Source organism: Uloborus diversus, chromosome 10, assembly GCF_026930045.1.
Source record: "Uloborus diversus isolate 005 chromosome 10, Udiv.v.3.1, whole genome shotgun sequence".
Lineage (NCBI taxonomy): Eukaryota > Metazoa > Arthropoda > Arachnida > Araneae > Uloboridae > Uloborus > Uloborus diversus.
The window spans coordinates 63489415-63516079 of NC_072740.1; positions in this window are offsets into that span (position 1 = coordinate 63489415).

Consider the following 26665-nt stretch of genomic DNA (forward strand, 5'->3'; position numbering starts at 1 on the left):
AAAGGTTTTTAAACAAGAAACAAGTGGGTCCTATTTTTCTTTTTTAATCAAAATTGGTTTAGTTATTTATAAATCTCAAGAGACTGATTTCATTGCGTATTGACATCAGACAGAGGTATACGGCCGTGCTTAGCACAAAAGCCGTATCTGCACTTTTTTCCCAAAAAGTTACGGTCACCAATTAATTTTTTGTCATATATTTCACCTAAATATAATGTTTTACGGTTATTTGTGAATGGGAAATGTATATATATTTTTTTTTTGATCTGAAAAAGTTGCATAAATATCAAATCCATGGAGGCACACAACTTTAAACCGCAATTTCTCATTTTGAGCTCAGATGCAGTTAAAACTTTTGCGCTTAGTACGGCAGTATAGCGTTAAGAAGCTTTTAGCTAGTACTGCTCCTTAAATTGATTCTCTTTCGTCAAATGTTGAAATCGTCTTTTCAACTGCTACCATAGATACTAGAAGAAAAAGCAGATGTGAATATTTGATACCAATGTTAAAAATCGTAATTTTAGGCAATATAGCACAAGTTTACTTTTAAAATTTCATGATGACAGGAAAACATTTTTATTGATTTGTGCTATTATTTTTAAAAATATATGTGAGAGCCTTTATGGTTCTGCTCCAGGTTATATGGGGGATTTAAAGTATTAAAAGCACGACAATCCAGCAGTAAACAAACACAACTGACCGGTGGAGAAACGCAGCATGTTCTTGGCGTTTACGTTTTGAAATTGCACAGAGGGAAGTCACTTCTGCGAATTCACAAAAGAAAAAAACCTTTCAAGACTCTAAGTTTTAAACAAATTATGAGCTCTTTCTTCACTGAAGAGCGTGCATTTACTGGTCAGATTACCCTATGTAGTGACATCCTTTGAAGTCTTCGAGAACTGCTTTTTCGACAAAGGGGAAAAAGGCACCATTAAATTAACGTGCGAAATTCAAATATTACGGCGAAGAGATTTCGTTATGCACTAATCAAACCAGGGTGCTGTAGCATCGTATAGCTATAGAACAACACAAGCTTAGAGTTATTTTCGTGAAGCTGGAAAAGGAACATGAAGTTCCCATTTAAATGTTTAATAATTCTCAAAATATGTTTTAAGCTTTGGTTAAAGCTTGTCCAATTTATAAGAACGGATTAATCGCTGTCTATCCCAATATGAGTCCATATTTCAAGTAATATGATTTTTTCTTCTTACCTTTTCAGGAAGACTTATGACCTTGACAAGAAAACCATGTGAAGATCAAAAAGGCAACATCGGAACGTGCATGTTCAAGTGGGATTGCATTAGTCTGAAAGGTGTAACCTTAACGACCTGCATGGATGGATTCTTATTTGGAGCTTGCTGCAAATTAAAGGAAAATCAAAAACATCACGAATACATGCAAGAAACATATGGAAACATTTCGGAAGATGAAAATAAAATGCCACCCGAGTTTACAACATTTCAACTTCCATCAAATTTTGCTGTTTCAAATGAAAGCATAAAAAACCCCTACACAGTAGTTTCGACCAAATCTTCTTTCTCTTCTACGCTTGCACAAAACAAGAACTTTCCGACTGAAAAAAGGAATTTTTCTATTTCAACAACGCCAGTGATTCCCACAATAAACAACAATGCTGTTTCACTTGAAAATATCTCAGTTAATTTTGTTAAAAATGAAATTAATGAAACAAATAATCAGTCTCAACCAAATTTCATCGATATTTCTCTTGACAATAACAAAATTTTAAATCAATATAATCTGACAAATAATCTGTCAGATCATGATGAAGCGTATTATACGCAGTTCCCAAGCAGTTTGAATAATTTTTTGAACAACGGTGACTTAATAACAGAAAAACACGCCTACTTAAAGAACAACGAGCCAAGTAAAAATATTGGATTAAGTTCTGTTACTCCGATAATCAACTCAATCAGTTTTGAAAATTATTCTGAAGATGATCAAAATAAAATGATTACAGACGAAAGTGCTTTAAGCAATAACAGAAACAGTAATTCTCCCCCCACTGATACCTTGTATGATATTAATGAGAGTAAGTTCTTTTTAGATAGTTTAATTATGGAAGCATTAGATAATTATACAGTAATAACTAATTCTTCAGAAGATTCAATAGATTTGAATTACTTAAATATTACCAAATCAGCCCTCATTTCTCTACTCACTGGTTCCAATGGGAATGAAAATTTTACGTACGATTTCTCTACTAAAAATGAAATGACTGATATTTTCACAAAGTTATTTAAGACCACCATGGACTACCATGATAATTTTGATTCTTTTTTGAAAAACACTTCCAAAACAGAAAATGAGCTTGAGCCAAAAGTGTCATCCATGAATGATGCCATATTTTTCAGTAATGTTTCATCTACAATTCCATTTTCTTCTGTTAAAACTGGTTCCACACTGACTATGCCGACATCACATTTATCAGTTGTAACAGAGTTGGACTCCAATGATTCATCTAGTCTTCCAAATGTCAATGTATTTGTAAGGACACAAACATATCCTTCCGTTGAAAATGATCAAGGAAACACAGTTTTCAACTTTAATGATACAACTTATATGGCACTTGAAAATATTTCTGATACATCTGTTGAAAATATGACCATGTTTCATGCAACAGGTTTTGATGAAATTACAGAACCTCAGCATCCTTCTAATAATAGCTATTTTAGCATTGATGATTTTAGTACACCCCATTCTACGTCAGCAATTACTGAAGTAAGTAATGGTGAAATTTCTGAAAGTGTTAAAAATGTTAATATTTCAGAGTTAATGGATTACTCTAAAAGCATTGAATTATTATCTTTGTCTGAAAGCTTCCCACAGCTTAATATTTCTGATACTACCATGCGATTCGCAGTTAGTGCTAGCCTACCAGAAATCAATAATCAGTCATTATACGAGAATGTGGTGACATCAAGCGCAGAAGATTCAGTCTTGAAGCATATTACTGAATCATCCCCATTTATTGATTATGTAGAAACAGATTTAGCAATAAATGAAATTTCGGTTGTAAAATCTACGATAAAAGATGCATACACTCCTTCAGAAGCCTCTAATAATGAAATGCACATTACAGATATTTCAAGCAGTGATGCGTTAAGTAGCAATAATGATTTTTTTGAAACAAGTACTTCGCCAACAGAATTTGCAGGCAGCGTAATCGTTCCTTATACTGTGATAAAAAACGACAACAATTTCTGGACGGAGACGGAAAAGGACACAAACTATGATAGTATTCAAAATGACCGTGCCTCTTCAACTGACAGCAAATCTGAAGATCAGATTGATACATTAAGTGCTAATTGCACTACTCCTGTTCAGAGTAATTCCTTTTTTACAGAAATCCATGAAATAACGCCAACAAGCATGTTAAATACAAATATAACTGAATTGCAATCCTCGAACTCCGAAGAATTAAATGCTAGCGTTCTATTAAATACATCCAAAGAGCAAACTTCATCTGTCCTCCTGCAATCTACAGAAAAGCCTAGTCAAAACATTATGAATGGAGTTAACTTCGGAACTGAATATTTGGATGTACCTTCCATAACACTAAACAATCATAACAACTTTGGTTCTAATTTCGTAGAGCAGTCATCAAGTGTGAGCACATTTATTGCTACCGATAATACAGAGCAGGATACCATTGCAACCATGAGCACAACCAGCTCGCAAATGCACAATTACGAACTTGCTATGGCAACAAAAGTGACTGTTCAAGGTGACATTTTTACAAATACGAACGTTGCAGATATGGATACAACTTCATTCCTTGGAAATATACAAAAAAATGTTTATTCTGCTTCAGAAGTTGTAACAAACCCACCAAGTACTTACAGTCAAGAAGACGAAATTATCACAACAGTTTCTGAAAACGACGAAATTGCTTTAGGTCCATTTGTTTATCCTGAATTTGTAGATAATATAGATTTCAACTATACATCTTCTGATTCCGGATATTTTACATCTGAGATGAACAGTAGTCAAGAAGAAGAAATGCAGGCGTCTACCTCTGCCGAAACAACAAATTTGGAAATAGATTTTAAGACAACTACAGAACTCAATGATTCTATAAATACTGCATATTCATCCAAACCAGATGTTGAAGCAACGGAAAATGTCTCACTTAGTCCTGAATTGGTTTCATTTTATACGAAAAATATAAATACTTCATTTTCTCAAACTACTGCTTCTGAAGCTCCTAACGTGTCAACGGTATCATACGTACCTCTAATTACATTAGAAAACGAAGAAAGCACGACAAGCTTAGAGCAAAACACGTCTAGAAATGATACTCCTAGTACCGAATACGAAGGAACAGAAGAAATAATAACTGAAACCTTAGAAAATTCTGTTTCAAATAGCTCCGTTTTTGATGAAAACGTTGAAATGAATGCAACAGCAGAAAACTTGACATCTAGTGTTTTCGATCAATTTAACAAGATTACTGTTCCAGCTTTTGAAGAGAAAAACTCTACAGTTGTTGAAGAAGTTACGAATTCTGAGAAATCTACACTTGTTGAAGAAGTTATGAACTCTGAAGCCGCAAATGAGAACTCTTCAGTCACAAATTCTTTTATAAGCACTATTAAAAGTGAAACTTATTCTAAGAAGGAAGTTGTAACTACTCCACATCCTTGGCATCCTAACTCACCAGTTACGCAAGAATCAACTATACACAACCATAGATGGAACTATAAGAAAGGTAAATTACTGTAACTTTACTCATTACATGTTTAGTATACTATATTATTTGCATAGGGAAATTAAAAAAATCTTTTAAATAAAGAAATCACTTGTAGATTCATTTTAGTTACAGAGCTTTGCTTAAAATGTTTTCTGATACTTCTTAATTTTTCAACTTCAGTTAGAAATCTTCTTGTGCTTTACTTACTTTAAATAAACAATCATATTCTATGCTTTAAATAACGTGAAACTAAATTGAAAACGTTAAATTCAAAGCTTACCTCAAACAAACCAAACAATTCTAAATGATTAACAATTCGAGAATAAAATAAAAAAATAAAGGATGAATGGAATGCATTTTTGAACTACAATTATTATTATTATTATTATTATTATTATTATTATTATTATTATTATTATTATTATTATTATTATTATTATTATTATTATTATTATTATTATTATTTGCCATTGTTACATCTTCAGTTCTTTTACTTCGCGTTTCTTTCTTTCTTTCTTCCTTCCCTCCTTTTTTTACTCATAACATTTTTGAAAAAGGATATTATGTTTTGCGATCCAAGCCCTTCTGTCTAATTAAGAAAGGAAATAAATTGAAACATTTTTTAAATGTTAAATAAAAGTCGTCGACTTAAATTTTCTTAGTTTTTATGCAATTATTTTAAGTAAATTATTAAAATATCGTATTAATTATCGCTATAGCAACGTTCTTTTTTGTCTTACCTTTATGTTGTTAATGAATCATAGTTAAATTATAACTAAAATTAAAAATTCTTTAATTGTTTCGATATTGGTTTATTATTACTATGATTTAAAAAAATTAACATACCTTTTTGGATAATAAAAGCATTTTAAATTCAAGTTACTTCCGGGAAGAATTGATTACTTTTTCTTTCATTTAGAGTTTATATAGTTTACGGTTTGGTGTTTTATTTACTATTAATTGAATTTAATTATATCTAATGTTACATTTACTTATAACCAAGCTGTTCTAACGAACTTTAATTAAATAAACAAGACAAATATTTTTGATGTTCACATATCTTTTAGTCGTACTACTTTTGGCCCGATGAAGGTAAAATCCCAAATTACATTGGTAGTAAAATCATGTAAGTTATTACACTGAAGTGACGTCAAAAAGGAGCAACATTTGACAACAACTCAGAGATGTCTTTAAAAATTTGAAGTCGAAAATGATACGCCAAATTCAGTGACTAGTGTACATGTTCACATGCAACCATGTTTTTATTTAATTTTACATTTTTTTTTTCGAAAACTGGTTGCTGTCGCATTAATGGCTAATCAGCTTCTTACTACTTAATAACGTAAACGAGTGACCAGATCAGTTCCGTTGAAAACCAATTTCTCCGTCTCCTCCATACATTTTTTGGTGTAACCAAGCTTGATCTGATTCACTCAATCTGTTTGCATAGTTCGCTAGTATATGTGTGCAATCGATTCGAAACAATGAGCGATTTTTTTTTTCTTTTTTGTTTCACATACATTTTTAACATACTTATATATTAATACCTTTGTGCTGAAAATTAAAATAATCAGTTATCCAACGTTTTGAAGCACAAAACAAAAATGCAAAAAAAATGCATTTTTTGTGCTTCAAAACGTTGAATAACTGATAATTTTAATACTTATATATTGTTTATAACTTATTCTTCTTTCTTATATATTTATTACTGCAGCTTATATATTGTTTTTAGCTATAGTTGAATGTATGCCATTGTTTTTGATTTTTCAACTACTTCACACAGCTGCTACATACAAGCTACTGCATATCGCGAAATTCGCTAATTCACTGTTCCCGTGCCACCTTATTCAGCGGATAATCAGCAGTTTACTGTACTTGTTACCTGTAATGAAAAAAAAAAACAACCTTCTGGTATTTTTAATTGTGGTTAACAAAGTAAGTTTCACATTGAATGCTGTGTTCATCTTGATGGATATAATCACTTTTATCATTATTTATTCTGAACCTACCGCATATCGCGAAATTCGCTTATCCGCGGTTACCGTACCACCCTATTCAGCGGATAATAGGGAGTTTACTGTACTTGTTACCTCTAAAGAAAACAAAACCCTTTTGGTATTTTTGATTGTGGTTAATAAAGTAGGTTTCACATTGAATGTCGTGTTCATCTTGAAAGATACAATCACCGTTCACATTTTATAATTACCCGTTCTGAACCCGTTCGTAGTCGTAACTTTGTACTGTTCTTATACAAATTGATGAAATGCAATTTTTTATAAGAATCAACTACTCTGGATATTTTCGCTAAAAATCTTTCGTTGTTTTTTTTTTTTTTTCAGATTGTGGAGTGCGGATGATGTTTCCAACGGGTCGGATAGTCGGCGGGCAGAATACATACTTTGGCAAATGGCCTTGGCAGGTTTGTTGTAATTTAGTATGGTGTAATATCATACTTATGTAATTTGAACCCATTATTTCATTTTGTATTTTATGTTCACTAATATATTCATGTTTTTAATATTTGAACCATTTACTTATTTATATCCTCACGGCCTAAGCCCTGCAACTAACTTACTGCAAAAAAGCACTACTTAGTTATCTATATTTGTGTAAAATTATCATTATGATAACAACTAAAAGTTTAAAGATTTGCTACAAATGAAATAAATAAATACCTCTCTGCTGAAAAATAAAAATAGAAACGTCCGCTTGAAAAAAGCACAATTTCCGAAAAAAAAAGCGCTTTAAAGTCTTGAAATATGTGTCTGCATTTTTTTTTTTTTTCGTAAATTTGTGCTTTTTCAATGTTGAAAATAAGATTTTTACTTTCTTCATAGCCACAAAAAACAAAAGCATAAAAAAAATGACATCGAACTGTTCATTACTCTTTATTTAAAAGTTATTGTCATTTTAAATAAATTTCGCATTTTAAATTTATTTCTGATTTTACCAATTTTTAAAGAAAGTAAGATCTTAGATCCAATATAATAAATTTAATATGTATGTAAATATTAAAAATAATTAGATGCAAAACTACTGCTGTCGCAGTCGCTTGTCTAAAGTCTTTGTGGAAAGATGGATTAAAAATGCAAAAGATACATATTTTAAACTAAAACAACTCGAGTAAATGAATGAAATTAATTAGTAAATAATAATCGATTATGAAATTAATCGAAAATGAAGAATTCTACTGCCGTAGTCGGGGAGATGCATCTTAAAAAATGAGAAATAGCTCGCACCTTTCAATTGCATAAGTTGTAATACCTACTGTCTTTAAGGATGTAATTAAAAAGTTTCTTTTCTTTAAAAAGTGGTAAAACTGCAAGATATTTTTAAATAAAGCAAAAAACTTTGCTACATACTAACTTGGGCTCACACATCGTTGTCGGGCTTTTTTGTATGAACTAACGTGTATAGCCACGATGTTTCAAAAAAAAAGAGAGATATCCTCATAATATAAATCTCTACCTTGGAGGTAAAGGGCACCATTCATAAAAACAAAATTAGTCAGAAGATGCGTTGAAAGTTTTCTTTTCTGATGACTTGTGTTACTGAATATTATAAATGCACTGTTAAAAAAAATTCTTGAAATTTTACGGTAAAAGTTACTGGCATCCATGTGTTGCCAGAACTTTTTACCATAAACTCTTATTATAGTGTAAAATTTTACAGTAAAAAAAGACAGAACGCTGTGGCTAGTTGTACTGAGTAAAAATAACGAGGCGCACGTAGTCGGGTTCGAACCTGCGCCATATTTGTTAAAGAGCGCTTCGCTAACCACCATACAAGTGGGATGCGGAAGGTGAACGGAGATGAAGCCTTAAATTATGGAGCCTAATAGACACGTGGCACTCGCACTATAAGTCACGTGGTGTACAAATTGGAGCTGATATCGTTTACTTTTTCCAGTACATTTTACGGTAAAACTTTTCTGCAATGCAAACACTCCGTTTTACTGTAACAGTTACCTGAAAAATTTCCTGAATTTTTAACAGTGTAGGCTTGTAAAATAAAATTTGTTTATCAAATTATACTTTGCAGGTCTGAAAATAAAATAGAAAGATGGTCCTTAAATATCGATTTTGAATAAAATGGTCATAATGACCTTTTACCCTTTAAGTACAGAAATATGAATATTTTAATCACTTAATTCACCCCCTGGGGTAACGCAGAGATAGGTGAGGGTTGCCATAAAATATCTTTGGTATCAATACTTAGATATAATAGAGATAGACTAGGGTGCCGTGAGAAAATTCTTATTCTTCAAAGGGGGCCACGGACAGGAAAAGTTTCAGAATCTTTGACTTAATATATTTGATAGGAATTTGGCACATGTTATTTAAGTATTCGAAGATTTTTAAGAGTACGATAGGCTGTGCAGGCTTCCTAAGGATAAATTAACGATAGCCACAATTTGAACGTATAATACATCGTTAAAGGTAATCGAAACTCGTCTATGACGTTTTCGGTAAACAACAGAATGATGCAGCATGAAGCAAAGAGATGTAAGCGACAAAATTAAAAATTTAGAGATAACAAATACATATGGTAGGAGAAGCTTCCCTCTGTTTTAGGACAAGAGGTAGTACTAGCAGCTCTGGTGGGTGCTGCAATGCAGCAAGATTTAGAAAAAAAAATCAATGAAAACCTACCTAGGATCTGAACTTTAAACGCGTTTTACTCGAAACTTTGAAAAAAGTCCCTTTGCCTCCCACTGTCTCATCTGGTTATCAAAAGACGTCAATTCACGATCCCTGTCAGCAGTTTCTGAAGGTTTACCTTCGTTACTGAAATCCACTGAAAAAGCTAAAAGTTCTTTACTGATAAAACTACAGCAACAAATTTTGATATTCCTGAACTGTTGTCCTAAAGAATACTGTTTAAATAAAACATGTAGATATTTTAATTTTACTGTGTCTAAAACATTTTCTATTTTATGCAGGTTTTAGTTAAAGAAGCTACTTGGCTTGGTCTTTTTGTGAAGAACAAATGTGGGGGAGTTCTCATAACTTCTAAATATGTACTAACAGCAGCACATTGCCAACCAGGGTAACGTATTAATAGTCTTATTCATACGTATATGGAAATTTTAAAAACTTCTAAACGTGTTATAAAAGTAACACACTGCAAATAGTGGTATTCACATATGTCTGGAGTAATTCAATGCTTAAAACTATGTATTTATAGGATGTAAGACTGCGATCAAGGCTAGTGTGCATAACATTTTTTTTTCTTTTTTCATATTCAGTGGCTCTGAAATGTACGATTGCAGAGTTAAGATTATTTATTCAGCTTCAAAGATAATCTGCTTACTCTTACTGGATTAGTCATTAATAAAGTAATTTACCCTTAATAAAAATATATTTGCAGGACTTTTAGACAGTTTTTTTTTTAATGAAATCTATTTGGAGAAAACAATAGATATATGCTTATAGATTTTTTTAAAGAATGGTGCTTTTCACAATTATCGCGTGGTCTTAATTACTCCCACTTGACCCAATACTCTCTTTTAAATTTAATAATTATTAATCAACAATTTACTAAATGTAAAATATGATCACAACCATGTCGCAGCTAAACATGACTTGCTAATCACGTACAAATAAATGTTTGAAATGCAATATTCCCCGATAGGAAATGTTTCTAAAGAACATTACGCTAAAGCAAAATTATGTAAGACTTGCATATGCATATCATTGCATTGCAATGGAAAAATCCTGGTTGTTTCGCATCATTGCGGCCCCTAGATATAATCACCAAGCAACAAAAATATATTACCAAGATGGAATTAGATTTCCCTAATGTACTAATTTGACGAGTAAAAAGTAATATGAAGGAAATCAAGAAAATATTATCTAAGAAGTTTAGAGGGGTAGTTGCGCCTCTTAAATTAAGAAGTACCATTTTGTTTATAACTTAACTGAAAAGTATCCCCAAAAACATAACTACATCAGACTTCTTTGTTATGTAGGAGTACTTTTTTTTTCTGCAAATCATAAAAAACAAGGAAATCATCTTTAAAAAAATATTATTTCTTTTAGGAAAGATTTGCCATTTTAACAAACAACTAACTAAACCGCATAGTTTCAACCCAATCAGCCGGTGACGGTTTTTAATGAAATGAAGTTTTATTTCCTACAATTCCTGGGAATTTCATGCAAATTTTGATGGATAAATAATCAGTATCGAGATGTTATCTCTTTAAATTCATAAATGAAAATGAAATTAGCTGCTAATATATATTAATTTATTTTTCTGATTTTTACTATGTAATAATTGTTTTACTTAAAAATATTACTGAAATATTTACCTTTTTTAGATTTTTAGCCTCCTTGTTGGTGGTACTAGGCACCTACGATTTATCGGGTACAACCGATTACAAGCCACCTGTGATTCGAAATGTCAAAAGAATGGTAATTCATCGCCATTACAACTCTCAAACTTTCGAGAACGACTTGGCGTTGCTGGAAATGGAAAACGAAGTGGAATTTTTACCTCATGTTGTTCCAATTTGTTTACCTCATCGGAATGAAGATTTTACTGGAAATATGGCTTTCGTTACTGGTTGGGGTAAACTAACCCATGGTAAATCCATTTTTGAGTCTATGATGATACTAAACTACTACTTAAAAGTATTTTTACATGGTGTTCTAACAAAAAAGACACATTTAAGATTAGTAGTACTAATAATTTATCATTACATAATGACTTTTTTTTTTTTTTTTTGCATAATGTCAGTGGTTACTATTCAGAAATGCCGCATTTGACATTTTTTTCCCTGAATTAAAAGTAATTACCAAAGATATATTGTTGTTATAAATATTTGTTGAAATGACCGTTTTTTGTATTTTCTTTTCAAATTCCTGAAACTTTCTGATTTTTTGCCATCCTAAAATCTTTTCATTAGACATAATTTTTGAGAAAGTACGAGATTTATTGATAGAATGATTTCAATTTGATAAGCTTAAAGCTGTTTGCTTTTTACTCAAAATAAAAAGTCATATGCCAATTTTTTATTGAATTGATTATTGACTTACTACTTACCGATTGAGTTGTAAATCTCTAATCTTCATTCTTAGTCTTTAATATATTTGTATACATATGCGTACATATTTTTTTCTTTGGTATTTAACAAAAGTTATTTTTTAGTAAAGTAAAAAAAAACAGCCTTTTTATCCTGCCTTAAATTGAAAGTTTTTTAAACGCACTGAATTAAAAATATTTTTATCTAAGTCATCGTTTTTTTAAAAACCTTTTTGGATGCTTTACACTGGATGGAATTTTTTCAAATACAATAACCACCCGATTATTCGCAGAAAAGGGTGGCACGGTAACTGCGGATAAGCGAAAACAGCAGATAAACCGAATAATAGGTAAAAGGCGATACTTAGTGAGTAAAATAGCTAAAGAATATTTCTAACACTCTCACATTCATTTAAATTATAACTAAAAACATTGCTACATTGCATTTACTAACCATTGAATGTAAAAAATATATCAAAATCTAAAAACGAGCAATAATACAATCATAAGTTTTAAAAAAAATGGGTAAAGAAAGCGGATAATCAAAAGTTTACTGTATTTAGCGTTGGACGTTGGTATACGGATAAATTCTCCTTAAGCTTTAAACAAACTTGTGGCTATCATTTACTCAAAAATGAATGTTAAAAATATATGTTAAAATGTTTTTAGTCTAATATCTAGAGCAAACTATTAAATTAAGGGAAAGGGAGAAACATGTGAACATTTTTTTTTTTTTCATTTCTTAATTTCTCAAAACACGAAAAAAAATCTTGGAGCAAAAGTGTACCCATGATTAAATAGCCTTTTCTTTGTGCCCTGAATTTTTTTCTGATTAAATATATATATATATATGTTAACGTTATGAAATTTTTGAAAAATGCCTTAAATTGTTCACATATGCCCCAATAGGGGGCACTTGTGAACAAGCCTTGGGCACATATGAACAGGATTGAAAAATGCAGGACAAGCATCATATTTCAACAAAAAACACTTAAGTATGAAACATAAATGTATATACCAATTACATTGAAGGGTTTCTAACTAAGTATAAGGTGTTTGTGTCAGTTTAAACTGTACAGTAACTGTCAATAAGGAAATATTTTTTAACCGAATTATCACTGTCAATTTTTAAAGTTTCGTAGCATGTTCTAATCACAGGATTGACAAGAAAAAACTTATAAGACTAAACAATACAAAGAATACTTTATTATGTACAGTTAAATCCTGTTATGTATTTCGTTATGTATATCGTCGTTCCTTAAGTTTCATCTATTATATGATGATGAATTCTGAAATTATTATCTGCTCCATGCTCACATTTGCCCCTGTTTTCCCCTATAATTAAAAACAAGATATTTTTCACCTTTGAATCCTTAACAAACAACATCTTAAAAAACACATAGGTCTATTATTTTTTCTCAGGAAGAAAATTTTTGAAAATTTAAAAAAAAAAAAATGAAGGATTTATGTATGACTAATCATTGGTTACATGGAATATAATTGCTTCAATCACGTCTTTTTTTGTCATGAAACTCAAAACAGTTTGTTATTTGAATTTCTCAAATTGAATGCGCCTAACACCTATATCCATCAATTACATAAATATATTTTTTTTCACACAACTTTCGAACTATTTTATGTAATTACAATTTTTAAAATACTTAAAATATTTTCATTGCCTTTTTTTGGGGGGGGGGGGGGTGTAAAGTTTGTATTTTTATCCATATTGACTTTTTAGACAAAAAGTTTTAAGCTTTACTTGCAGATATTAATTTTCATCAAGGACTGGACGAACTTTGCAAATGATTTGTACAGAATGACTCTTTGCGTAAATTATTCAATATGCCGAATTGACATTTCATTCACAAACGTGTAACCTAACTGCGAGTTGGAAATAATATTCAATTAACTATGTGTAATCCGAGTAACATAAAGCCTGAAATGTAATACATATCCTTTATTTTTACACAGTTTGATGCTTTGTTACATTTTAGGAGGAGACGTTCCAAATATACTACAAGAAGTTCAAGTTCCTATAGTTGCAAATGGCAAGTGTCAAAGTATGTTTTACCAAGCTGGACATCAAAAAGCTATACGAAGCAATTTTGTTTGTGCCGGTTACACAAATGGAGGACAAGATTCTTGTGAAGTAAGGACTACAAAGTTAAAAAACGATGCGATTCACTCTTTCAACAGTTTTATAAGTAAATTCTCTCACACAAATACTTAAAAGATGTTTATCATTCAGTGTTTACTTAAATAAACCGTTCTCCCATATATAATCAGTGTTTGCATAGTCTACTATATTAGAATGCGTTAAAATGCTTAATCCAATTCAATGGATTAAAATAAAATAGCTATAAACAACTTACCGAAAGTTTTGTCATTTATCTATAATATGACACAGTTAAAGAATCAAACACTCATTAAACGGCTAACAGATTCAAATGATGATTAGTCCAGTAATCTTTCAAAAATACATTAGAATCTGATTGATATTTTATATGCATCAATTCCTGGAAAAGTGACTGCAGCAATAATTGGAGTTTCAGCATTTAAAATGTTCTAAGATTTTTTAATCTCCACTGAAATTAATCAGTAAACTTTGTGTCATCAATCTTTTTGAAATGTAGTGCTTTATCTCATCAAAAACAACCCTGTTGTAAAAATTTCCCCGCCAAGAAAACCTTTAGCTTTTCCGCACAAAAAAGAAAACCTGCATCCTAAACCCAAAAACCCTCAGCCATAAAAAGTTATGATATCTAGTTTGCCCTCCAAGTATCTGCCTAACCTAAGTACCTGCCTTTTAAATTGTTTATCTTGTTTGGCGGGAAGGTTTTTGCTCACCAAGCAACCACTTCACTTTGAAAAGCTTCCCGCCAAACAAGATAAACAATTTTAAAGATCTATCCATATTTCTGAGGAGTTGAAGGTGGGAGGAGGTTCTAATGGAAGTAGCTGTGATGAAAAAGGAGAAGGGTTGAGGATGATAGTTTGGCAGATACTTGGCGGGCAAACTAGATATCATAACTTTTTATGACTGAGGGTTTTTGGGTTTAGGAAGCAGGTTTTCTTTTTTGTGCGGAAAAGCTAAAGGTTTTCTTGGCGGTGAAATTTTTACAACAGGGTTGTTTTTGATGAAATATCACGTCTTTTTGCATTGATAGTATTACTTTGTCTGTATTTTTAGAATTGAAAACTTCAAGTCAGAAAATTTTCAATTGAAACAACGCTGTTTTGTGTTTTTAAGGAACAATAATGGCTAGCCTAATTTTACGTCAAGTTATTTTCTGACTATTAAGATTCTATGTTCATTTTGCAAGGATTGGGCGGTTTAAATTTTATTGCAATCCTTGTATCCTCTCTGTTGCAAAGAAAACTTCTTGGATAATAAAATACTGTATTTTAAATTATATTGTTTTCAAGTATTTTACAACTTCGCAATAAATTCTATTAGTTTCTTTATTTGACAGATTATTCAACATTTTCATGAAGGTTACTTTAAATGTTTTACAGCTTGAGGGCTATTTTATCTAGCTTTTCACTTTTTGTTTAATTACATTTTTCTTAAATCGCAGATAATTTTACGTTTTATGGGATAATTTGAATTGTTTGGTGATTTATCTTTCTCTTGATAGAAGTCTTTGTCTTGTTTAATACCTAGTTTTGTTTAAAAGTTCATTTAAAAAACGAAATAACGCATGTTATCACCAAGCAAAAAAAAAAAAAAAAACTAAGCCATTAAATATTTTAAATTTGAATGTGTCAGAAGATCTATACAACTTTACTCGATGTCAAATCGCGGATATCCCAAATTTGCCATAGTGAATGGAATGCGCATGTTGCGCGCGGACTAAGCTCATTAAAAGTCTTGCTTAAATTAATCGCAAAAAATTTTTCAGCTAACAAATTACTGCAAAGCACGGATATCCACACACGTATTTTATTTTTTCAATTCATTATGCGTTGTTTGTGAAAAATCCATTAATTTAAAAAATAAGCAAACCAATAAAAAAGTGCTATTTTTCGCTTTCAATTAAAAAGTTATATGTGCCGTATTCTTATGCGTACAGTTTCATATAATTTGTCACGTAAAATGTTGTAATGGTTTAATTCCAGTTTCGCGCCGACATTTAAAATTTCTTCCCTCCATAAATACATTAAAACTGAAAAACAGGGGGAAGGAAATTTCGTATCGGCAAAACATTGGGGGGGGGGGGAGGACAGCGTTCTAATCTCATTCATTAATTTGTTTCTCTGCTTAAGTATAAACAAACAACATAGAATCTGAAAACAGAAAGCCCAATGAGCTAAATCTGCGCGCATGCGCAGTCGCTGTGGCAAATTTGTGATATCCGCGATTTAACGTCTAGTTGCAACTGTTGGATATGTTTTATTAGTCTTGATTGAATTTCATTTCCAAAGACAACTTTTGAATAATTGTTAGATCTTAGATCTGTTCTAGCATTGCAATTGCAGTCAGAGATTAGCGAACCCTATAAGCTGAGAGTAAGTACACATGAATTTAGGGGAAATTAGTGATTTTCAAACTTCAATTACTCCGGCCCATGATGTCCCTGGGAGTTGAATTTTTGTATATGTACTCAATGGCCCCCCAAGAATGTGTACAAAAAATCATTACCGTAGCCCCCCGAGGGGCTGTGATAGAACCCCGGGAAGGTACAATTTGGGGGGTAAAAACGAGGGCGGAAGGAGAGGGGGGTAAAATGGCACAAAAGGCACATGAGTAGGGCACAAGGAATGTGTGTGCGAAATTTCAGCTTGATTCATTTTTTCGTCAGGGCTGTAGCCCTGTCAAAGAAAGCGAAAACTTTTTTGAACAGCGGTTTTATTACTTTAATACCTCCTCCCTCTGATGGTCCTGGGGATTGTATTTTGGTTTACGGCGTCAGGGGCCACTAGAGATTGAATGTACCAAAAATCAACTCCGGGGGTCTTCATGGGACTGAGATACAGAGGGATGAAAACCCCAAAAAACCCCAATTTGTTCTGTCGTGTAATCTTGTTCTTGGCCGCTTTTATTATCTTTCTTCTTTGGCGGTGGATTTGCTTCTGTTGGCTGCTGACGTTTGGTTTCCTTGGCGGCGCGGGACGCTCCTTCCAATGTTTCTCTTTTAATCACGTGACTTGGGGGGTTTTCCTTCAGGAATGAAAGTCTTCACTAACTCCATTTTATCTCTTCTCAATTGTTATGACGCTACACAATCGGCAAAGTTTTACAATTATTACGTGCATTTCACGAATAGTTTCCATTTTCTACTCTATAGGGTCAAGTCAAACTCACATTTTCACTTTGAGTGTCTCCAAAAGACAGTATTTCTGAAAAAAAAGTATAACATTTAATTTTAATGACTAGATTTAAAAAATAGTGCTTCACTTCACCTAGTTGTACTTCATGCGTATAGATTCGGTTTGTATATTTTTAGGATCAAAAATTTTATTTAGTTGGGATAAGTCAAATTATGCATGTCTTATCTTGCATTATTCCACAATTGAGTGTTGTGTGAAGAATGTTTTCTTCATTTGATGTAAAAGTGCTAAAAAACATGAAAATTCTTTAGTTGGAGTAATCAAATAATTTTAAAACATTTTAAAAAGACAATGTTGTTGTTTTATTGTTCACGTGCCATTAAAAAAAAAAAACTTTTCAAATAGCTTAATATTGTGTAAAGTATTTTTTTTTTTCAAGTGTAGGCAAAAATATGTTAACAACATGAAAAATCTTCAAATGAATTGTAATCAGATAACTTTTTAAAAAATGAAGAAATAATCTATATTGTTTTATTGCGCAGGTTTTATTGAAAAAAAATCATTTTTTAAAGCATCTTTGAAATTGGTAATGTGAATACACGAATTTTGAAAAAAATTAATTTTTCCAAGCAAAAAGTTTTGAATCTACAACTATCCTATCTAGAGTACCGAATTCGCAGTTACAACATTTTTTTCTGAACTTCGTCCTTTTCTGACAAAATTAAAAATGCGTACGTAGCATATGCTTATTTCTAATTTTTAAAATGGTTTTTACAGTGATGTAAAATCTAAGCACTTCATACACACAGAGCAAAAAATTATGATATGGATTTATGTAATCTTTCTATTAAACCTTTACTATATTACATTATCTAGTATTCAGGAGAAGAGCAAAATTGACTTTTTATTGTTCAATTTTGTTGATTTCTCTAAAAATGAATGAGTATTGAAGTGGTTTGATGGAGATCTGACTAGATCCACAGCTACTACTGACATTAAATAGTATCTAATTTTGCTGATTCTTAGACCACATTATCTAAAAACAAGTATTTTTGTTTATAGTGTTGTCTGACATTGAAGATAAAAATATTATTTACATTCTAACTGATAAATTGTTTATATCTTTAAGTAGAATTAAACTTTAAAGGCATGTAACTGCTAAACTACTTAACTTGTCTTTTGAATTTCAATTTTCAGGGAGATTCAGGTGGTCCTCTTATGGTTCAGCGAGAAGACAAACGTTGGGTTCTAGTTGGCACAGTATCCCATGGAATTGGTTGCGCAGATCCAAATCTTCCAGGAGTCTACATGCGTATGTCTTCTTATCGACCTTGGATTGATTCAATCATTGGCAAGAATAAGAAGCAAAACAGTTTACATTTTGAGATTCATAAACAATTTGCGAACTAAGTCTTCATAAAACTGCAAATCAGCTCATTTTTATCTCTAATGTAAATAACTTGGGATGTGCATGCAACTTAAAAGAGCATCTGTAATCATTCACAGCAACCGATTTGAAAAGCACAACTTTGTTTCTGAAACTAAGAAGAATTAGCTCACTAAACTTTTCAGAAATTGTTTGCCTCTAAGAGTTTTTAAAAGCTTCCTTATTGTTAACATGAATCTGAAAAGCAAACAAAAAAAGGGAAAAATATATCACTAATTAAAATATATCGGAATGAATTACATGAATATTTGAAGTGATTTTGAATTCAGAAAACTGATGATGAGATGATGTCAAAAGGTTGTATTATTTTATGTCTAATAAAGCTTTATGAAAATACATTTTTTTTAAAATCTATACTTGTATATATTTTTGTGTTTTGCGTCAGCTTTTAACAAGGATACTAAAACTTTTACAAGATTATTAAGTATGATAAAAACAACACATTTTGACTACTTATTTGTTAAAAAGAGCATTTCTATATATTTTTTAAATAAATATTCCATACTTTTAGCAAAAACTACAGTTTCCTTAACACTTCCAACGCATTGTCCTTTTCATAGTTTTTAAAACTTTTTGTATCTATCTCTTCGTTAGAGACCAGAGAGTGATATGACCCTCCAATTTGGAACAGAACAACTAAAAACAGGTTTTATAGGTAAATGTTTAAAAAATTACCCCGAAAACGTGATTTTTGCCCCCTAGGTAGAATTGATCATTATTTCAAAACCACATATTTCATGTGCATTAACTTTTCGAGGTTTAAATCACAGTAATATGTTCAATTATTATTTTTGCAAAGTTTTAAATCTTTAGAGTTAATACTTTTTTCGCTAGAGCTGTTGGCGTCAATAAAAACTTTGAAAACGTGATGAGAAAATCAAGAAAGAAAGTTGATTTCTGTTATAAGAAGTGTAATTGAAATTAAAATTAAAACAAGCAATTTAAATAAAAATTGAGGATTTAGAAAGAAGAGCACTGGGGCTCTCTAAATTTTTTTAATCTTAAAATCGATTTTTTTTTTCGAAAATTAGAGTGTTCGCCTCCTTTAATCGTTAAACTTGTAATTTAAACTGTAGCTTTATGTTCTAAGTAAAATCTATAGAATTTACTCTTCACACATTTAATTTAAATTTCTTAAGTTACTTTCTTTTCATAATCAATAAGTAAGGGAATCGTTAAATCAGCGTTTTTCAGAAAGAGTTTTTTTTCCTTTGAGGCAACCTAGAATACTATTTCGAGAAGTCTATACGTTAGTCATCTATTTTCACACCCATTTATAGCAACTTCACGCGACTTTCTTATTCGACATTACATCGTCGACAATCCATGCTTTGCGCGCTATTAAAAATAAAGTTCCTTGTTTCACCAAGAAATTGGTTAAATCTTGCAACATTTAGCTGTAACTATGTTATTGGTGATACGTTTCACCAATGTAATACTGTTTTTACAAGCTGGTAATCATCAAAATCACAATTCCCTTTGTGAAACTGATCATCAATAGGATGATTGCAGCTAAATGTTGCTAGATTTAACTTGTTTCTTGATGAAACATTGAACTTTATCTGTAACAGTGTAGTTAGCAGTATTAACACTAAAGTAAAATATTTAATTGGAAGAAATACAGAGAAGTTTCGTTACAACGAATACCAATGCAACGAAATTTCCATTTCAACGAAATAAATTTTTAGTCCCAATGCAATTGTGGTTATATTGTTTGAATTCCATAACAACGAAATTAAAGTTACTGCGAACAAAATTAGTGGCCCTTTAAATGCATTGTATACGTTTTTTTCTGGGATATTCGTATATGATAAGTTTTTTTTTTTAAATTCCACTAATAGAAGCAATATGTTAATGCATTTTAAGCACTTGAGAGCATTTGCACATTTACAGTATTTTAAAATGTTAATTTTAATTATTATATTTATAAAAAGATCTATTTTTCTGCATTAAATAAGTTGCTGCTTTCGTAAACTTCTTGTCTTTATACTAAGTAGCAACGAATTTCCAAACAGATTCAAAGTCAATAAAGTACTGTCGTGCCTCATCAGAAAAATCGCTGTCCAGTGACGAGTAAATCATTGAATTATCAATCCTGCAAGTGACTATAATTGCCTTAAACTACTGACATCCAGAAGCTTACAACTAAATGCACTGATACGAATTGTTATTATGATTCCGAAATACGTAAATGCAGTTGTGCATTTAGTTATACTACATCTAAAATAATAACGTTGGTTTTTTTATTAAGTATATGAAATAGAGAAAAAGTGCATCTGGTCAAATAAAGTTTAAGGCACAGGGAAAGATTACAAATTTCCTCCTTCGTAGTGGTTATGTGTATGTTGGAACTCCGAATGTGCGAAAACAAAATACTCACAACGCGAATGGGTCACTCGCAAATGCGTCAGGTATAAATATTTACTTTATTTCGGACTTTCCACTTGAATTTGATCAATGGAGGCAGTGAGAAGCAAAGGGATGTAAGTGGCAAAATTAAAAATTTGGAAATAACCAGTACACATGGCAGGTGAACCTCCCCTCTGTCTTGGAGCAAGAGATAGTACTAGTAGCTCGGATAGGTTCTGCTATACAGCATGATTTAGAAAAAAAAAATCAATGAAAACCCACGTAAGACATTATCTTTAAACGCGTTTTACTCAAAACTTGAAAATGTCCACTTACATCCCTTTGCTTCTCACTGCCTCAATTCACGATCCGGCAAATCAGTATTGATCCAAGTCTGATTTCACACTTAGAGGATGTGAAAAAGACTTCCATATTCATAAATAAGTCAAGTTAATAAAGGAAGTAAAAAGCAGTATGGAGAAAATAAGTAACAAGCAGCCCTTCACCTCAAAGGACTACAGAAAACTAAAAAGCAGTGTGATGCAGTAACTTATTATGGTATCAAAAAATTAATTTAAAAAATAACATCTTTACCAATACAATACAATTTTTACAATAAAAAACAAAAATTTTTGAAACTATTTATAAAGATCGTATGTATTTGAGTCGCAGAAGAGTATTTTTTTCACTATAAACATTTTTCCGACCTTAAAAATTCGGCATACATATCGGTAAAATGATTTTTTAACCCATTTCATTTTTTTATTTAGTCAAATAATTAGATTGACATGGAAAACAACATAAACAAAGCTCAAACTATCAAGAAAATACAGCATGTAGCTATTTCAATGCCACAGTAGGGCCTCTTCATCAGTACAAAACTGCTCAATATACACCAAAAATGACATAAAAGAACTGTTCTCTGATGAAGAGGCTCCATTGTAGCCTTAAAATAACTATATACTGTTTTTTTTTCTCCTTCTTCTTTTTTTTTTTTTTTTTTTTTTTTTTCGTTGTTTTTATAAGTCAATCATATTGTAGCACAATACTTCTTTGATAATTTTTCATCCCAATAATTAATTAAAAATGAACTTTTTCTGACATATATCTGGGTGAATTATAAATGTGAGAAATGGTTTATTCATCCCTCAAGTGTGAATTCCGACTTGGATCGCTAATGATTTGCCAGATCGGGAATTGATCAAATTCATGCGCACGAATTCCGAAATAATGTACCATTTCAGACTTGGCGCATTTGTCAGTGGTTCATGAACGTTGTGAGCATTTTTTTTTCGGACGTCTAATTTCGGAGCTTGATTATACACATACATTAATGTCTTATTTGAGAGTAATTTAACAGGAGGCAAAAAGTTTTTCAAAAATCAAACAAAATGTATGCATATAAACCATAATTGGAATTATTAAATTCCCAGAACCATAAAATATATACATTAAGGTACCCCCCAGTATATACATTAAGGTTGCACGCCTCCTCATATTTTTCCTAGGTCAAAACAATTGTAAAAAAAATATATGTATATATAATTTGAATAACGGCAACCCGTGCCGACTTGCACCTGAAAGTGGAAAACAGCACTGTATACTACGCCGAATCGAAAAAAAAAGAAAATGTTTTTTTCGAAAGTTCGAAATTTCATGTTAATAAAACGTTGCCCCTATAGCCCCATATGTAACACAAATATATTTATCCGAACTGAAAAAATATTTAGGTTTTCAGCAAGAGGACTAAAGTTTTTAATTTTCTTCAAAAAATTGATTTTTTTTCTATACATATTTTTTAAATGTTCGATAATTTTTAAGAAGTTATCAAGCTGAAACATATAAACATCATAGTCGGTAATTACCGTTAATTAGAAATTTTTGCTCTCTTGCAATATTTAAGTCTCCCACATAGTACTCAATATATGGATTTTTTTTTTCAAGTTTAAGTTAGAGTTTTCATTAAATTTTTTCTTTAATTTTTTATTTTATTTGCATATGCTGAAAATGTTTTCACTAATGATTTTTGAACTTAATATTTTATTGAAATATACATGTAACTTTTAGAAGATTGATTGAACTTAATATTTTATTTAAACTCATATATGTAATTTTTTGAAAGATAAATGAAAAAAATCAATTTTTGGAACCAAATGATAAATTTTAAGCCTCCCGATGGACACCTAAATGTTTTTTAATTTGGATAAATATGTTTGTAGTATATGTGGAGCTGTAGGAGCAACGTTTTATCAAAATGAAATTTCGAACATTTTTGTTTTATTCGTCCTAGTACACAGAGCTGATTTATGTTTTCAGGCACAAGTCGGCATGGGTCGCCGTTATTCCAATTATAATGAATTTTTTTCTAAAATTGTTTTGACCGAAAAAAAAAATAGAGTGTGCGCGACTTGAAAAAGTTTTTTTTTTTTTTTTTTTTTTGAGACACCCTAATATACACACACGAGTTTAATCCTTAAAAGAAACAAAAGACTTTCTTTCTTTTACTCTTATTTAATTTACGATGAAAAATATCTTCAAATAAGTCAATTACCACAATCAAATATTGCAATATAAAAATCTATTAATATTATATAAATGGAAAATATTTCTGAAACGAAATATTCGTGATTCATTCTTCAAACCTGATTTGTTGCCTAATGCGAAACGTCTCAAAAAAATTTCACATACTGGCAGTGCCATGAGCAATAAGATAGATAACTATGTCTTTTACCCTACTTCCTTTGTTCTGGCGCCGTGTCTGGACAGCCACTATTAGGATCACTGGCAGCCATGGTTTTCGAAAACGAGATGATGTCACCTCAATCACAAAGAGGGACTTTGAGCAGCTGTGCACAGCTCAACTAACCTATTTCTTGAAATTCTGTAATATTGCGTTCGGAAATTCAGTGCATCAATTAAACATGTTTCATTGTTAATTTTTGACAGTCACAGTAGCTAGATGTCCCTTCATTTGTGTATTCGTCTCTCAGAAACTACATCAGTTATGTAGTGAGAACTTTTTAATAGAGAATTTTCATTTTGTTCACCCATGCAGAGAAAGGGAGGTAAATATAGAGATATGTGTTGATAAGTGAGTCTAGATAGATCGGTATGCAAGTCTTAGATAGATATGTATACTGCCGTGGGCAGGTAAACAGCTGTATCTGCAAAAATGAGTTTTCGAGATATTTGGAAAAACGCATTTTAGGTTCAATATTGACGATAAGAAATGCTGAAATTAGACCGTTTTTTCGTGTTTTTTTTAGTGGAAATCACATAAGCAAGCTTTTGCAATAAAACTATCGTACAAAAGATAAAAAAATTAAAAATTTGCAGTTACTGCCCTTTTACTTGCCCATGGCCGCATAGATGTATAGATAAGTAAGTATTTCTAGATATGGGTATGTAGGCATAGATACCCTGCGAACTCCATGCACACATTGGAACACGTTTATAATACTTAAATTCAGAAAAAAATGTTCCAGTCTCCTGAATGTGTACTAAAATGTGTTCCGACTGTTCTCCGTTCTAAAGAAAATAGTTAAATGGGTTTCGAATTTGTTAGTTCATAACGAAAGTGTTCCAAGAACGTACCGGATGTGTTCTGCTTTGGATATTTACCGAATTGGAGTTCAGGAGCACACCAGATAACATATTGGAAACCAGGGGTGCCCACAAGGGGGGATTATGGCGCAAGTTGCGCCATCAAAATTTTTGGGGGGGATTTTTTTACAGAACTTTTTTTTAATTTAGAACATGAAATTTTTAAATTTTGGAAAGAAAAAATATTTAAACCCATTCAACAAGAAATAGAAGCATTAATAATACTTTTTCCGCGTACTTTTTCAGGGCCGTCGCCGTAGCAAGCCCCCGTTTTTCAGAAGTGTGGCCGACAATTTCATTTTAGCGATGCAACTAACGAAGAAAAAGGAAAACTCTTCGTTATTTTGAAAAATTAAAATAGTAATTTATAAATGAACAAGTGAAATAATAGTGACAAAAAGTATTTTTTCTGTCAAATTTGAATAGAAAATGTTATCTTAAAATACAATTTAGGAACATCCATGATTCTCTTTTATTAAGAGTATCTATGTATGGGACGCGCAAATGCACGCTTCAAATATTTTTATTAACACAAAAAAAAGTATTCAGTACAGTACACTTTTCACTAGGCCGCAGAGTGCGTATGTCTGCCAAGTCGGAAACTATGGGCTCGGCTCGAATTAAAAACATTGTGCATAGAGCAAAATTTGAATAATGGGAGGGAGGACAGGTGACCAAACTAACATGTTGCACGCCTCTGTCTCTCGGGGGCCCTGGTTATACAAAACCATGCTTCGTGGTTCTGCAGTTTAAAAAAAAAATTATTAATATAAAAATACATAAATAAATAGGACAGCCCATAGAATAGGGGTCGCCGAAACATTCCCATATGTATATCCTTTTTTTAATGAAAAATGTTGTCCTGAAAATCATTGCTAAGTGGAGAAAAATGTATTGGTTGCCGAAGTAAATTTGAAATAGAGATATAGAGAAAAAAAAAGAGTTAAATGCAAAGAGAGATTCAAAGTATTATAATGAATACTCACACCAATTCTAAATGTTCGAATGTAAAAATCGGAAATAAATCAAAGTTTGATCAAGAGATGCAGGTGGCATATTTAAAATAAAACGAAGTGGAATAGAAACCTAAGGTATCGCAGAAAATTACCACTTCCGTTCAAAATGTTAAAAGTCCTTTTTCTAAGGCTGCAAATGCTTGTATTGCAAGTAAAAAAAATATTGTGCGGAAAATTTAAAACTTTACTATGGAAAACCCAAGCAAATTATCGTGTTTGGCAAAGGAAAATTGGAAAAAAATGTTACCACAATATGTTTATCAATTATTGAAATTTACAATGAAGATAGGAGGGACGTAGCCAAACTGAAAGGAATACTGAGGAACTCCAAACATTTCTTTTTACGTCCCCAAAGCTGGCCTGGAAGTGAGTTTTTAAAACTTGGGTTTTGAAAAAATCCCGGGAAAACAATCTCAAACCCCATCCCATACCCTAACGTGATTAAAGATAGCCTACACCTAAGTATTTAGGACTACAATTTCGAAAAGTGTGAGAGTGCTCTCAACGTAACCTCCGAGAAACGCCCTCTCAATTAATCATTCATCATCATTCCAGTTCGAATCAATTTCGTCTTTTGGACTTTAATTTTAAAAAAAACTCCCTGAAGTGTCCCAAAACTCGTTCTCCTAATATTACCGAAGATTCTCAAAAATTTCATTGTTAAGGCTTCGATTCAGAAAATTTTTCGGGGGAGATCTCCAAAACCTTCTACTCCTCTAACAGTATTTAAAATCGTCTACGATTGCTTTAACTGAATTTAATTTTGAAAATTTGCCAGGGGAGGACTCCGAATCTCTCCACCCATTAACATTACCGAAAATCTTCTAAAACTGCGGTTTCTACAGATCGAAATTTTCTCAAGGGAATGCCCCCCCCCCCCGCCCTCTCTCTCTCGCCAACATCATCGAAAAATGTCTTAAATCTCGCCTTTTTAGTGCTTCAATTACGAAACATTTCCGGTCTCGAGCCCCTTCAAGACTTCCCCTTCCCTCTTTCATCGAAGGTTGACTTAAATTACGTTTTCGAAGCTTTAATTTCAAGAAACTGGCGGTGAACTAGATTTTAAACAAAAAAAGTCTACAATCGTGTTTTTAAGGCTTCAAAATTTCAAAAATTTTCGGAGGGGGGAGCATTTTTCTTCCCTTTAATATCACCATAGATCATCTAAAATTGCATTTTTCAAACTACAGTTTTCAGATTTTTCCCGGGGGAGAGCCCCCAGATCCCCCTTTACGTGTCACAATC